We start from the raw sequence: 16046 nt of genomic DNA, 5'->3' as shown, positions 1-16046 counted from the left end.
TGCAATGCTGCGATGGAGGTCATACACAATCGCAGCATTGAAGGGGTTAATTGAGGAAGAGGGGGGTAGGGGTTAACTGAGGAAGGGTGAGGGTGGGGGGGCTGGTCTCCACACTCATGTGGAGACCAAAGAACCCTGTCTCCCTGTCCCTGAAGCTGCCTCTGGCAGCTGGGACACAATCTCCAACAGACTGGAGATTGTAGGGGAGGAGTCTCTCTGATCAGTCCTACAGGACTGATCAGAGGACTTCTGGGGGCTCGTTTTTGCTGTTGCTGGTCTGCCTGGGTTCCCAGGCAGACCACCAGCAGCAGAGCCCCCTACAAAACGGGAATTAACCCCTTCAATGCCGCGATCGCGGCATTCAATGCCGCGATCGCGGCATTGAAGGGGTTAACACTGCACTGACGCTCTCATGGAGCGATCAGGCAGCAGGGGGGTGTTGGATCAGGCCCCCACACTTGTGTGGGGACCCATTCAACACCCCCCCCTTCCCTGAAGCTGCCTGTGGCAGCTGAAACCGCGATTGCAGATTTTTCTGCAATCGCTGTTTCTGCCTACAAAATCACTCCGTGGGAGTGATCGTAGGCTTGGGGCGGGTTTAGAGAGGCTGTGCTGTCTGCCCAGGACTCCTGGGCAGACAGCAGCAGCAGCAGCGCCTCCACGATCACTGCGATCGTGGTGATGTGGGGGCGTTTTTTGGAGGAGACGTACCTGGTACGTCCCGGTCTACCGGTGACCAGTAACCAGGAAGTACCAGGTACGTCCCGGTGCTGAAGGGGTTAATTCACTCCAATTGATTTATTTGGTGTGTTTGTTTGGGAGGAAGGCACGCTACAAGATTGCAATGAGGTCAAAAACCAATGGATTGTTTGCAGGGGACAGGTTTGCTAGTGTCTGTAGTGTATATGCTACCCTTCTTTCGTTTATTAATTGTGTTTGTGAGGGAGACAAGCTAGGTGCCACTCACATATGACTATGTAGAGTAATGGTTAAGGAGCTGAACCCCAGTGCTTAAGGTCCAGGGTTCAATTCCCTTGTGCTCCATCTGAGCTTTCTCTCAGCTCTCTTCCACACTTTTTTTGTTTGGTGAGGGAGAAAAAAGCTATTGTTAGCAACCAGGTAGACCAAAACACAAGCCACCCAGTTCATGCATTTAAATTGAATGATTTACTCAAAGGGATTTGGGTCACTCTGTCAGCATTAGCCATTTTCCCCACATTTGAATATTTATATCATCATTCACAGGCCGTACAAAATCATCAACTTAAAAATTACCCCTGCATTGTATAGTTATCCCACCATACATCCCCACATTGTGTATTGATTTATGTGATGACCCTCAGCCACCCCTACATGTAAATGAATGCCCCATTGCCCCCCACACCCTTGTGTATTGTCCTCATCCATTTTCTTTGAGAAATCCAGGTGCTGTGGTTGCACATTTCCTTTCACTGTAACTCATCTAGTACTCATAGTTTCCTCAGAGAATTGTGTTGCTTCTTTACATGTAGAGATGTAGAGATACTGAGCCAAGACAGGCTTATCTTAGTCAAGCAGCAGCTGCCCCTCAGCCCTAGCATCCTGATTGGTAGGTGGTGTCACCTGACCAGGGCTGACCAATCAGAGCGAGGTGGACCTGGGCCGGCTGCTGATTGGTTGCTGGAGTCAGCTGACTAGGCTCAGCCAATCAGGGGCTGCCTCTCAGCCCTAGCCTCCTGATTGGTAGGTGGTGTCACCTGACCAGGGCTGACCAATCAGAGCGAGGTGAACCTGGGCCGGCTGCTGATTGGTCGCTGGAGTCAGCTGACTAGGCTAAGCCAATCAGGGGATGCCCCTCAGCCCTAGCGTCCTGATTGGTGGGTGTTGCCACCTGACCAGGGCTGACCAATCAGAGCGAGGGAAACCTGGGCCGGCTGCTGATTGGTCGCTGGGGTCAGCTGACTAGGCTCAGCCAATCAGGGGCTACCCCTCAGCCCTAGCTTCCTGATTGGTGGGTGGTGTCACCTGATCAGGGCTGACCAATCAGAGCGAGGGAAACCTGGGCCGGCTGCTGATTGGTCGCTGGGGTCAGCTGACTAGGCTCAGCCAATCAGGGGCTGCCCCTCAGCCCTAGCCTCCTGATTGGTTGGTGGTGTCACCTGACCAGGGCTGACCAATCAGAGCGAGGGATTTCTAGGCCGGCTGCTGATTGGTCGCTGGAGTCAGCTGACTAGGCTCAGCCAATCAGGGGCTGCCCCTCAGCCCTAGCCTCCTGATTGGTGGGTGGTGTCACCTGACCAGGGCTGACCAATCAGAGCGAGGGATTCCTAGGCCGGGTGCTGATTGGTCGCTGGGGTCAGCTGACTAGGCTCAGCCAATCAGGGGCTGCCCCTCAGCCCTAGCGTCCTGATTGGTGGGTGTTGTCACCTGACCAGGGCTGACCAATCAGAGCGAGGGATTCCTAGGCCGGCTGCTGATTGGTCGCTGGTGTTACGCCGGATCAGGCGCCACAGGTGGTGGACCCACGATGCAGAAATATCTCCGAAAAACAAGCCGGGATCGAGACAGGCAGCACAGGAGCGTGGTCAATACAATAGCCGAGGTCGGGGCAGGCAGCACAGGATCAGGGTCAAATGACAAAGCCGAGGTCGGGACGGGCAGCACAGGATCAAGGTCAAATAACAAAGCCGAGGTCGGGACGGGCAGCACAGGATCAAGGTCAAATAACAAAGCCGAGGTCTGGTACACGTGGAGATCAATCAATAAACAAGAGCACCCAGAGAACATTAACATGGACTCGTTGAACGGGCAAGGAAACACAGGAGCAGGAAGTTTAAATAGGACCAATGGCGGGAAAGAAGGTACGATGACGTCATTGCGACCGACGCAAGAGATGCGTCGTCGCGATGGCAACGAGCAAAAACAAACCCTCCTGTCTGTGGTACCTCCGCGAATGACGTGGAGGCGCCACAAGGCAGGAGAAGAAAGAAGACAGCCACCGTGGACGTGCCGCGGCGGCTAACCACAAAGTCCTCTCTGCCTGTGCTGCCGCCGCGAGCGACGCAGCGGCGCCACACAGGCAGAAGAGGCACTGGTCGGGTGCCGCGAGCCTGCAGCGGCGGATCGTCTTTTAGATCGCCGCTGACAGGCTGCGGCAGCCCGATCAGGACTGTCTGTGGCAGGGAGGCGTGCCTGTTCAACACGCACGCCCCCTCGTGTGCGCGCCGCACGCACGGCAACACACGAGGAGGACGTGCGCGAGGAACGCCGAGGGACCCCAGCCGGACAGGTAGGTATGACAGCTGGGGTCAGCTGACTAGGCTTAGCCAATCAGGGGCTGCCCCTCAGCCCTAGCGTCCTGATTGGTGGGTGTTGTCACCTGACCAGGGCTGACCAATCAGAGCGAGGGAAACCTGGGCCGGCTGCTGATTGGTCGCTGGGGTCAGCTGACTAGGCTCAGCCAATCAGGGGCTGCCCCTCAGCCCTAGCCTCCTGATTGGTGGGTGGTGTCACCTGACCAGGGCTGACCAATCAGAGCGAGGGAAACCTGTGCTTGCTGCTGATTGGTCGCTGGGGTCAGCTGACTAGGCTCAGCCAATCAGGGGCTGCCCCTCAGCCCTAGCCTCCTGATTGGTGGGTGGTGTCACCTGACCAGGGCTGACCAATCAGAGCGAGGGATTCCTAGGCCGGCTGCTGATTGGTCGCTGGGGTCAGCTGACTAGGCTCAGCCAATCAGGCGCTGCCCCTCAGCCCTAGCCTCCTGATTGCTTTGTATTATTATTTATGAATTATGATTTATGAATTATGAATTAATATTAAATTGTTAAAGGAATCCTTAATAAATGCCGCTTGAATTTACGGGCATCACGAGCGACATTGCTGGTGTGGGAACGAGCCGGCAGTAGCCAGAATCAAACTCACGAGCAACGGGGTGGAAGTCGAACACCTTAATCACAACTCTAAGCCAGAGATACTGAGAGGCACCCGTCTCAGTAGCATATTGGTTTAGGTGTTACGTGATTTTAGTTTAGCTTTAGGTGATTCCCTGAGGCTTATTTTTTACGTCACCACGTAGACCAAAATTTAAGCCATATTGTCTCTGCCCCTACAAGCTACCATTCTTTAGTTTTTTTAGAAGTCAGGCCAGCTGGAGGACTGTATTGTATAAAGGACTGATTTTCCAAGTTTTGCCATCCAGTCTCTGTAGCCTAATGGCTAAGGTGTTGTGCTTGGTACCTTGACGCCCTGAGTTCAATTCCCCTAGGCTTCAACTGTGTCTGTTTTGGTTTTTAAGTAAGCACATAGACCAAAACATAAGCCATTTTGTCTTTGCCCTTGCAAGCCACCCTTCTTTAGTTTATTTAGTACATTTGTTTGGGAGTCGGGCTAGTTAAAGGGCTGTAAAAACGAAAAGATTGAAAACAGGGCCTTATACCTGTTCTCTGTGGTGCAATGGTAGAGATGTTGAATTTAGTTTTTGAGGTTTTGGGTTTAATTCACTCCAATTGATTTATTTGGTGTGTTTGTTTGGGAGGAAGGCACGCTACAAGATTGCAATGAGGTCAAAAACCAATGGATTGTTTGCAGGGGACAGGTTTGCTAGTGTCTGTAGTGTATATGCTACCCTTCTTTCGTTTATTAATTGTGTTTGTGAGGGAGACAAGCTAGGTGTCACTCCCATATGACTATGTAGAGTAATGGTTAAGGAGCTGAACCCCAGTGCTTAAGGTCCAGGGTTCAATTCCTTTGTGCTCCATCTGAGCTCTCTTCTGCATTTTTTTTGTTTGGTGAGGGAGAAAAAAGCTATTGTTAGCAACCAGGTAGACCAAAACACAAGCCACCCAGTTCATGCATTTAAATTGAATGATTTACTCAAAGGGATTTGGGTCACTCTGTCAGCATTAGCCATTTTCCCCACATTTGAATATTTATATCATCATTCACAGGCCGTACAAAATCATCAACTTAAAAATTACCCCTGCATTGTATAGTTATCCCACCATACATCCCCACATTGTGTATTGATTTATGTGATGACCCTCAGCCACCCCTACATGTAAATGAATGCCCCATTGCCCCCCACACCCTTGTGTATTGTCCTCATCCATTTTCTTTGAGAAATCCAGGTGCTGTGGTTGCAGTGGGATGTGTCCGATTGGTTGAACCTGGTCAAGTGACTCCACCAGCCAACCAGGCATTGGGTTTGAGACCCGGCGGGGGTTAAGCTTCACTTGCAGCCGTTGGTTCTTTTGATGTTCATTTTCTTTGAGAAATCCAGGTGCTGTGGTTGCAGTGGGATGTGTCCAGGCCAGGGCTTATCTTTGTACAGTATTTCCCCTGTCTCTGTTTTTGCATTGCCATTGTCCCTATTTTTTTGTGTTTTAGTTGTTTTTTTTCCTGCTTCCACCTTTGCTGTTACTGAAGGCACAAGGCGTCACAGACCCTATCATCTCCAATAATACTAATGTATTTTCCTTCACTTATCATGAGTAGTTCTTCTTCTTTCCATAGCTTTAACATGTCCTGTTCAATCCCTTTTCTGTTGTGTTGTGTCTTTGAAGCTAACGTTCCCTCGCTTTTAGTCTCTACCGCTTCTGCTGGGAGACTGTTCCATTTCTCTACCACTCTAGGAGTAAAACTCCTTTACATTCCATCTAAGCCTCTAACTCACTAGTTTCAGATTATGACCTTGTTTAACCATATCTCCTCTTTTGAAACAAACATCCCTCCTGTGATTTGTTAAATGCCTTTAAGGATTTCCAGTATTTTCTCCAAGCTTATACATATCGAGATTCCCTAGTCTTTCCTGAGCCTGAGCCTGCGTTATTCTTATCTACAATGGTAAGTTGAACATTTCCTTTCACTGTAACTCATCTAGTACTCATAGTTTCCTCAGAGAATTGTGTTGCTTCTTTACATGTAGAGATGTAGAGATACTGAGCCAAGACAGGCTTATCTTAGTCAAGCAGCAGCTGCCCCTCAGCCCTAGCCTCCTGATTGGTAGGTGGTGTCACCTGACCAGGGCTGACCAATCAGAGCGAGGTGAACCTGGGCCGGCTGCTGATTGGTCGCTGGAGTCAGCTGACTAGGCTAAGCCAATCAGGGGCTGCCCCTCAGCCCTAGCCTCCTGATTGGTGGGTGGTGTCACCTGACCAGGGCTGACCAATCAGAGCGAGGGATTCCTAGGCCGGCTGCTGATTGGTCGCTGGGGTCAGCTGACTAGGCTCAGCCAATCAGGGGCTGCCCCTCAGCCCTAGCCTCCTGATTGGTGGGTGGTGTCACCTGACCAGGGCTGACCAATCAGAGCGAGGGATTCCTAGGCCGGCTGATTGGTCGCTGGGGTCAGCTGACTAGGCTCAGCCAATCAGGGGCTGCCCCTCAGCCCTAGCGTCCTGATTGGAGGGTGTTGTCACCTGACCAGGGCTGACCAATCAGAGCGAGGGAAACCTGGGCCGGCTGCTGATTGGTCGCTGGGGTCAGCTGACTAGGCTCAGCCAATCAGGGGCTGCCCCTCAGCCCTAGCCTCCTGATTGGTGGGTGGTGTCACCTGACCAGGGCTGACCAATCAGAGCAAGGGAAACCTGTGCTGGCTGCTGATTGGTCGCTGGGGTCAGCTGACTAGGCTCAGCCAATCAGGGGCTGCCCCTCAGCCCTAGCCTCCTGATTGCTTTGTATTATTATTTATGAATTATGAATTATGATTTATGAATTATGAATTAATATTAAATTGTTAAACGAATCCTTAATAAATGCCGCTTGTATTTACGGGCATCACGGGCGACATTACTGGTGTGGGAACGAGCCGGCAGTAGCCAGAATCAAACTCACGAGCAACGGGGTGGAAGTCGAAGACCTTAACCACAACTCTAAGCCAGAGATACTGAGAGGCACCCGTCTCAGTAGCATATTGGTTTAGGTGTTACGTGATTTTAGTTTAGCTTTAGGTGATTCCCTGAGGCTTATTTTTTACGTCACCACGTAGACCAAAATTTAAGCCATATTGTCTCTGCCCCTACAAGCTACCATTCTTTAGTTTATTTAGAAGTCAGGCCAGCTGGAGGACTGTATTGTATAAAGGACTGATTTTCCATGCTTTGCCATCCAGTCTCTGTAGCCTAATGGCTAAGGTGTCGTGCTTGGTACCGTGACGCCCTGAGTTCTATTCCCCTAGGCTTCAACTGTGTCTGTTTTGGTTTTTAAGTAAGCACATAGACCAAAACATAAGCCATTTTGTCTTTGCCCTTGCAAGCCACCCTTCTTTAGTTTATTTAGTACATTTGTTTGGGAGTCAGGCTAGTTAAAGGGCTGTAAAAACGAAAAGATTGAAAACAGGGCCTTATACCTGTTCTCTGTGGTGCAATGGTAGAGATGTTGAATTTAGTTTTTGAGGTTTTGGGTTTAACCCCTTCAGGACCGGGATTTTTAAGCTAGGGTGTCGCTAAAGGACCGGAGCCGTTTTTGTGTTTTTGCCATGTCTTTCTTCAACTGTAATTTTTCTCTTATCAAGTGGTGCACCCACACAAATCATATATTGTTTTTTTCAGCACAAGTAGGGCTTTCATTTGAAACCATATTAAGCTGGGTAGTACATTGTTTTATTTGAAATAAACTGGAAAAAGTGGGGAAAAAATAAAAAAAACGCATTTTTTTACAGTTTTGTATACATACAAATTGTACACACATTGAACCAATGGGAAAAAATTATCCCAAATATATTCATTAAGTTGTCCTGATTTGGAAACCACCCAACACGGCCAGGATTTTTATCTATTTTGACCAGTATAGGGGAAAATATTGCAAGGCATGCATTACGTTTTTGAAATGTAATTTTTTTCAAATTTGGCATGGTAGTCTAATAACTGCAATAGTTGTCACAGATACTGATTATCCCCCCAAAATTATATGTTTATGAACAGTAGATAAGTCAAGGTGTACAACTAGGGTCATTTTGACACTTTTCAAACAGGGATTTTATCGCCAATTGCTGCCAAATTTTGAGGTATTTTTATATTTTTTTGTTTTTTTTTGCATATGTTGCAATGTTGCTTTAGATTTTGTATTATATTTTGTATAGAATATGTGCAACTGCAGAAAAAAACACCAAATTGTGTTCACCAACATCCCCCGGTTCCAACAAGGCCTCACATGCATGGTTCATGCAAGTTTTGAGGAAGCTATGAGGGCAAAACTGGAACATGCGCATTTTCTTTTTCACATTTGGAATTTTCAGAAATTGGTTTGCTGAGCCCATATCCCATTTGGGACATTTTGGAAGCCCCCCACTGTAAATTACCCCATAAAAGTATATATTTATGAACAGTAGACGAGTCAAGGTGTTCAACTAGGGTAGTTTTGACAGTTTTCAGTTAGCCATTTCTTCACTGATGTCTGCCAAACTTCACAGGGAAATTATTTTATTGCGTTTTTAACGCATACATTTCAATGTTGCACTGAATTTCTTGCACACCATAAGTGCAACAGTGCAAGAAAACACCACATTTTGTTCACCAACATCCCATGAGTCCAACAAGGCCTCACATGCATGGTTCATGCCTTTTTTGAGGAAGCTATGAGGGCAAAACTGGAACATGTGCATTTACATTTTTTTAAATATTTTTTTTTATCAGATTACTTGTAAGTGACAGGTTTAGGCCGCTGACATCAATCAGGGAGACCGATCAATAATCAGCGACTTAAAATGTCACCGACAAGTGATCAGGTAATAATTATGATTTTTCAATTTGTGTTTTTTCATAATTACCCTAGATGACCCCTCTCTCTTTGTAGAGCAGTGTCATCCGTGGGCTGCCATAATGATCCGAACACTCCTATTGGCCAGGAGCGATCTGATCAGCCCAGCATTTGACCTGGAAGCACCCTGGACTTTCAGGCCAGTGCTGTTATTTTTTTATTATTATTATTATTATTTTATTAATTTTTTTAAATTAATTTTTTTTTTATTTTTTTTTATTATTATTATTTTTTACATTTTGTTTAACTCTTTCAATGCTGATGCTCCATTGAAGCACAGCATTGACTGGTATTTAGTCCCCACAAGCTTGTGGGGACTAATATTAACCCTTGCAATGCTGCGATGGAGGTCATACACAATCGCAGCATTGAAGGGGTTAATTGAGGAAGAGGGGGGTAGGGGTTAACTGAGGAAGGGTGAGGGTGGGGGGGCTGGTCTCCACACTCATGTGGAGACCAAAGAACCCTGTCTCCCTGTCCCTGAAGCTGCCTCTGGCAGCTGGGACACAATCTCCAACAGACTGGAGATTGTAGGGGAGGAGTCTCTCTGATCAGTCCTACAGGACTGATCAGAGGACTTCTGGGGGCTCGTTTTTGCTGTTGCTGGTCTGCCTGGGTTCCCAGGCAGACCACCAGCAGCAGAGCCCCCTACAAAACGGGAATTAACCCCTTCAATGCCGCGATCGCGGCATTCAATGCCGCGATCGCGGCATTGAAGGGGTTAACACTGCACTGACGCTCTCATGGAGCGATCAGGCAGCAGGGGGGTGTTGGATCAGGCCCCCACACTTGTGTGGGGACCCATTCAACACCCCCCCCTTCCCTGAAGCTGCCTGTGGCAGCTGAAACCGCGATTGCAGATTTTTCTGCAATCGCTGTTTCTGCCTACAAAATCACTCCGTGGGAGTGATCGTAGGCTTGGGGGCGGGTTTAGAGAGGCTGTGCTGTCTGCCCAGGACTCCTGGGCAGACAGCAGCAGCAGCAGCGCCTCCACGATCACTGCGATCGTGGTGATGTGGGGGCGTTTTTTGGAGGAGACGTACCTGGTACGTCCCGGTCTACCGGTGACCAGTAACCAGGAAGTACCAGGTACGTCCCGGTGCTGAAGGGGTTAATTCACTCCAGTTGATTTATTTGGTGTGTTTGTTTGGGAGGAAGGCACGCTACAAGATTGCAATGAGGTCAAAAACCAATGGATTGTTTGCAGGGGACAGGTTTGCTAGTGTCTGTAGTGTATATGCTACCCTTCTTTCGTTTATTAATTGTGTTTGTGAGGGAGACAAGCTAGGTGCCACTCCCATATGACTATGTAGAGTAATGGTTAAGGAGCTGAACCCCAGTGCTTAAGGTCCAGGGTTCAATTCCCTTGTGCTCCATCTGAGCTTTCTCTCAGCTCTCTTCCACATTTTTTTTGTTTGGTGAGGGAGAAAAAAGCTATTGTTAGCAACCAGGTAGACCAAAACACAAGCCACCCAGTTCATGCATTTAAATTGAATGATTTACTCAAAGGGATTTGGGTCACTCTGTCAGCATTAGCCATTTTCCCCACATTTGAATATTTATATCATCATTCACAGGCCGTACAAAATCATCAACTTAAAAATTACCCCTGCATTGTATAGTTATCCCACCATACATCCCCACATTGTGTATTGATTTATGTGATGACCCTCAGCCACCCCTACATGTAAATGAATGCCCCATTGCCCCCCACACCCTTGTGTATTGTCCTCATCCATTTTCTTTGAGAAATCCAGGTGCTGTGGTTGCACATTTCCTTTCACTGTAACTCATCTAGTACTCATAGTTTCCTCAGAGAATTGTGTTGCTTCTTTACATGTAGAGATGTAGAGATACTGAGCCAAGACAGGCTTATCTTAGTCAAGCAGCAGCTGCCCCTCAGCCCTAGCATCCTGATTGGTAGGTGGTGTCACCTGACCAGGGCTGACCAATCAGAGCGAGGTGGACCTGGGCCGGCTGCTGATTGGTTGCTGGAGTCAGCTGACTAGGCTCAGCCAATCAGGGGCTGCCTCTCAGCCCTAGCCTCCTGATTGGTAGGTGGTGTCACCTGACCAGGGCTGACCAATCAGAGCGAGGTGAACCTGGGCCGGCTGCTGATTGGTCGCTGGAGTCAGCTGACTAGGCTAAGCCAATCAGGGGATGCCCCTCAGCCCTAGCGTCCTGATTGGTGGGTGTTGCCACCTGACCAGGGCTGACCAATCAGAGCGAGGGAAACCTGGGCCGGCTGCTGATTGGTCGCTGGGGTCAGCTGACTAGGCTCAGCCAATCAGGGGCTACCCCTCAGCCCTAGCTTCCTGATTGGTGGGTGGTGTCACCTGATCAGGGCTGACCAATCAGAGCGAGGGAAACCTGGGCCGGCTGCTGATTGGTCGCTGGGGTCAGCTGACTAGGCTCAGCCAATCAGGGGCTGCCCCTCAGCCCTAGCCTCCTGATTGGTTGGTGGTGTCACCTGACCAGGGCTGACCAATCAGAGCGAGGGATTTCTAGGCCGGCTGCTGATTGGTCGCTGGAGTCAGCTGACTAGGCTCAGCCAATCAGGGGCTGCCCCTCAGCCCTAGCCTCCTGATTGGTGGGTGGTGTCACCTGACCAGGGCTGACCAATCAGAGCGAGGGATTCCTAGGCCGGGTGCTGATTGGTCGCTGGGGTCAGCTGACTAGGCTCAGCCAATCAGGGGCTGCCCCTCAGCCCTAGCGTCCTGATTGGTGGGTGTTGTCACCTGACCAGGGCTGACCAATCAGAGCGAGGGATTCCTAGGCCGGCTGCTGATTGGTCGCTGGTGTTACGCCGGATCAGGCGCCACAGGTGGTGGACCCACGATGCAGAAATATCTCCGAAAAACAAGCCGGGATCGAGACAGGCAGCACAGGAGCGTGGTCAATACAATAGCCGAGGTCGGGGCAGGCAGCACAGGATCAGGGTCAAATGACAAAGCCGAGGTCGGGACGGGCAGCACAGGATCAAGGTCAAATAACAAAGCCGAGGTCGGGACGGGCAGCACAGGATCAAGGTCAAATAACAAAGCCGAGGTCTGGTACACGTGGAGATCAATCAATAAACAAGAGCACCCAGAGAACATTAACATGGACTCGTTGAACGGGCAAGGAAACACAGGAGCAGGAAGTTTAAATAGGACCAATGGCGGGAAAGAAGGTACGATGACGTCATCGCGACCGACGCAAGAGATGCGTCGTCGCGATGGCAACGAGCAAAAACAAACCCTCCTGTCTGTGGTACCTCCGCGAATGACGTGGAGGCGCCACAAGGCAGGAGAAGAAAGAAGACAGCCACCGTGGACGTGCCGCGGCGGCTAACCACAAAGTCCTCTCTGCCTGTGCTGCCGCCGCGAGCGACGCAGCGGCGCCACACAGGCAGAAGAGGCACTGGTCGGGTGCCGCGAGCCTGCAGCGGCGGATCGTCTTTTAGATCGCCGCTGACAGGCTGCGGCAGCCCGATCAGGACTGTCTGTGGCAGGGAGGCGTGCCTGTTCAACACGCACGCACCCTCGTGTGCGCGCCGCACGCACGGCAACACACGAGGAGGACGTGCGCGAGGAACGCCGAGGGACCCCAGCCGGACAGGTAGGTATGACAGCTGGGGTCAGCTGACTAGGCTTAGCCAATCAGGGGCTGCCCCTCAGCCCTAGCGTCCTGATTGGTGGGTGTTGTCACCTGACCAGGGCTGACCAATCAGAGCGAGGGAAACCTGGGCCGGCTGCTGATTGGTCGCTGGGGTCAGCTGACTAGGCTCAGCCAATCAGGGGCTGCCCCTCAGCCCTAGCCTCCTGATTGGTGGGTGGTGTCACCTGACCAGGGCTGACCAATCAGAGCGAGGGAAACCTGTGCTTGCTGCTGATTGGTCGCTGGGGTCAGCTGACTAGGCTCAGCCAATCAGGGGCTGCCCCTCAGCCCTAGCCTCCTGATTGGTGGGTGGTGTCACCTGACCAGGGCTGACCAATCAGAGCGAGGGATTCCTAGGCCGGCTGCTGATTGGTCGCTGGGGTCAGCTGACTAGGCTCAGCCAATCAGGCGCTGCCCCTCAGCCCTAGCCTCCTGATTGCTTTGTATTATTATTTATGAATTATGATTTATGAATTATGAATTAATATTAAATTGTTAAAGGAATCCTTAATAAATGCCGCTTGAATTTACGGGCATCACGAGCGACATTGCTGGTGTGGGAACGAGCCGGCAGTAGCCAGAATCAAACTCACGAGCAACGGGGTGGAAGTCGAACACCTTAATCACAACTCTAAGCCAGAGATACTGAGAGGCACCCGTCTCAGTAGCATATTGGTTTAGGTGTTACGTGATTTTAGTTTAGCTTTAGGTGATTCCCTGAGGCTTATTTTTTACGTCACCACGTAGACCAAAATTTAAGCCATATTGTCTCTGCCCCTACAAGCTACCATTCTTTAGTTTTTTTAGAAGTCAGGCCAGCTGGAGGACTGTATTGTATAAAGGACTGATTTTCCAAGTTTTGCCATCCAGTCTCTGTAGCCTAATGGCTAAGGTGTTGTGCTTGGTACCTTGACGCCCTGAGTTCAATTCCCCTAGGCTTCAACTGTGTCTGTTTTGGTTTTTAAGTAAGCACATAGACCAAAACATAAGCCATTTTGTCTTTGCCCTTGCAAGCCACCCTTCTTTAGTTTATTTAGTACATTTGTTTGGGAGTCAGGCTAGTTAAAGGGCTGTAAAAACGAAAAGATTGAAAACAGGGCCTTATACCTGTTCTCTGTGGTGCAATGGTAGAGATGTTGAATTTAGTTTTTGAGGTTTTGGGTTTAATTCACTCCAATTGATTTATTTGGTGTGTTTGTTTGGGAGGAAGGCACGCTACAAGATTGCAATGAGGTCAAAAACCAATGGATTGTTTGCAGGGGACAGGTTTGCTAGTGTCTGTAGTGTATATGCTACCCTTCTTTCGTTTATTAATTGTGTTTGTGAGGGAGACAAGCTAGGTGTCACTCCCATATGACTATGTAGAGTAATGGTTAAGGAGCTAAACCCCAGTGCTTAAGGTCCAGGGTTCAATTCCTTTGTGCTCCATCTGAACTTTCTCTGAGCTCTCTTCTGCATTTTTTTTGTTTGGTGAGGGAGAAAAAAGCTATTGTTTGCAACCAGGTAGACCAAAACACAAGCCACCCAGTTCATGCATTTAAATTGAATGATTTACTCAAAGGGATTTGGGTCACTCTGTCAGCATTAGCCATTTTCCCCACATTTGAATATTTATATCATCATTCACAGGCCGTACAAAATCATCAACTTAAAAATTACCCCTGCATTGTATAGTTATCCCACCATACATCCCCACATTGTGTATTGATTTATGTGATGACCCTCAGCCACCCCTACATGTAAATGAATGCCCCATTGCCCCCCACACCCTTGTGTATTGTCCTCATCCATTTTCTTTGAGAAATCCAGGTGCTGTGGTTGCAGTGGGATGTGTCCGATTGGTTGAACCTGGTCAAGTGACTCCACCAGCCAACCAGGCATTGGGTTTGAGACCCGGCGGGGGTTAAGCTTCACTTGCAGCCGTTGGTTCTTTTGATGTTCATTTTCTTTGAGAAATCCAGGTGCTGTGGTTGCAGTGGGATGTGTCCAGGCCAGGGCTTATCTTTGTACAGTATTTCCCCTGTCTCTGTTTTTGCATTGCCATTGTCCCTATTTTTTTGTGTTTTAGTTGTTTTTTTCCTGCTTCCACCTTTGCTGTTACTGAAGGCACAAGGCGTCACAGACCCTATCATCTCCAATAATACTAATGTATTTTCCTTCACTTATCATGAGTAGTTCTTCTTCTTTCCATAGCTTTAACATGTCCTGTTCAATCCCTTTTCTGTTGTGTTGTGTCTTTGAAGCTAACGTTCCCTCGCTTTTAGTCTCTACCGCTTCTGCTGGGAGACTGTTCCATTTCTCTACCACTCTAGGAGTAAAACTCCTTTACATTCCATCTAAGCCTCTAACTCACTAGTTTCAGATTATGACCTTGTTTAACCATATCTCCTCTTTTGAAACAAACATCCCTCCTGTGATTTGTTAAATGCCTTTAAGGATTTCCAGTATTTTCTCCAAGCTTATACATATCGAGATTCCCTAGTCTTTCCTGAGCCTGAGCCTGAGCCTGCGTTATTCTTATCTACAATGGTAAGTTGAACATTTCCTTTCACTGTAACTCATCTAGTACTCATAGTTTCCTCAGAGAATTGTGTTGCTTCTTTACATGTAGAGATGTAGAGATACTGAGCCAAGACAGGCTTATCTTAGTCAAGCAGCAGCTGCCCCTCAGCCCTAGCATCCTGATTGGTAGGTGGTGTCACCTGACCAGGGCTGACCAATCAGAGCGAGGTGGACCTGGGCCGGCTGCTGATTGGTTGCTGGAGTCAGCTGACTAGGCTCAGCCAATCAGGGGCTGCCTCTCAGCCCTAGCCTCCTGATTGGTAGGTGGTGTCACCTGACCAGGGCTGACCAATCAGAGCGAGGTGAACCTGGGCCGGCTGCTGATTGGTCGCTGGAGTCAGCTGACTAGGCTAAGCCAATCAGGGGATGCCCCTCAGCCCTAGCGTCCTGATTGGTGGGTGTTGCCACCTGACCAGGGCTGACCAATCAGAGCGAGGGAAACCTGGGCCGGCTGCTGATTGGTCGCTGGGGTCAGCTGACTAGGCTCAGCCAATCAGGGGCTACCCCTCAGCCCTAGTTTCCTGATTGGTGGGTGGTGTCACCTGACCAGGGCTGACCAATCAAAGCGAGGGAAACCTGGCCTGGCTGCTGATTGGTCGCTGGGGTCGGCTGACTAGGCTCAGCCAATCAGGGGCTGCCCCTCAGCCCTAGCCTCCTGATTGGTGGGTGGTGTCACCTGACCAGGGCTGACCAATCAGAGCGAGGGATTCCTAGGCCGGCTGCTGATTGGTCGCTAGAGTCAGCTGACTAGGCTCAGCCAATCAGGGGCTGCCCCTCAGCCCTAGCCTCCTGATTGGTGGGTGGTGTCCCCTGACCAGGGCTGACCAATCAGAGCGAGGGATTCCTAGGCCGGGTGCTGATTGGTCGCTGGGGTCAGCTGACTAGGCTCAGCCAATCAGGGGCTGCCCCTCAGCCCTAGCGTCCTGATTGGTGGGTGTTGTCACCTGACCAGGGCTGACCAATCAGAGCGAGGGATTCCTAGGCCGGCTGCTGATTGGTCGCTGGGGTAGGAATCCCTCGCTCTGATTGGTCAGCCCTGGTCAGGTGACAACACCCACCAATCAGGACGCTAGGGCTTTTTGCCATGTGTTTCTTGCTCATCATCAAAGCTTTAA

Source organism: Spea bombifrons, chromosome 2 (genome assembly GCF_027358695.1).
Source record: "Spea bombifrons isolate aSpeBom1 chromosome 2, aSpeBom1.2.pri, whole genome shotgun sequence".
Lineage (NCBI taxonomy): Eukaryota > Metazoa > Chordata > Amphibia > Anura > Pelobatidae > Spea > Spea bombifrons.
This window is presented reverse-complemented; position numbering follows the sequence as displayed.